General features: G+C 39.1%; 1 non-coding gene across 1 annotated transcript; it reads left to right on the forward strand.

Annotated features, from left to right (window-relative positions):
- Window positions 1-313: 313 nt before the first annotated feature.
- On the forward strand, window positions 314-385 carry Trnae-uuc (transfer RNA glutamic acid (anticodon UUC)). The gene has a single exon. It is a non-coding gene; the product is annotated as a tRNA-Glu (tRNA).
- Window positions 386-675: the final 290 nt, after the last annotated feature.

The following is a 675-nucleotide window of genomic DNA, read 5'->3' on the forward strand; positions in this document are numbered from 1 at the left end:
CACTTTTGAAATATATAGTCAAATTGCGGTAATAAAATTACCGCCGAGATAATATTTATTGCTTTCTTGTCGGTTGTATTGCGACCGCATTCGGGTGAAAATGAAAAAATTCTCCTGCTTTGCTTACAGTTCCGAGACGATTCTCTGCATTCAAATAGAAAAGATATTCCGATTTGTCCTAGAGCATTGAGTATAATCTAGTAGGTATTAAGATATTTTCAATAGATACTTACAGTTAACATCCAAATAGGTGAATTTTATTATTGCTGTGTTGTCCTTGGCACAGAAGGTCATATTACACTCTTTTTATATGTCCCATATGGTCTAGTGGCTAGGATATCTGGCTTTCACCCAGAAGGCCCGGGTTCGATTCCCGGTATGGGAAACTTTTTTGTAGACACCTTGACTACAAATCGCCAATCCGGCTATTATTACAAATTATGTAATAATAGAGCATTCCCTCAAATGAGGCTGCGGGTGGAATGTACTCCTACTGTAATTTTTCATCTACTCTTTCTACCGATAAAACTGATTTTGGTCATATGTATTGATAGGGTCTTGCATGATTTTAGCACTTAGCAAGAATCAGGTGGGCGAGTAATAGGGTTGCCAAGTCTGAAAATTACAAAAACCGGTCGGTCGATCCTGCCTTCAAAAAATGCGGAGGGGGGGGGG

The sequence above is a fragment of the Sabethes cyaneus genome, chromosome 3 (assembly GCF_943734655.1).
Source record: "Sabethes cyaneus chromosome 3, idSabCyanKW18_F2, whole genome shotgun sequence".
Lineage (NCBI taxonomy): Eukaryota > Metazoa > Arthropoda > Insecta > Diptera > Culicidae > Sabethes > Sabethes cyaneus.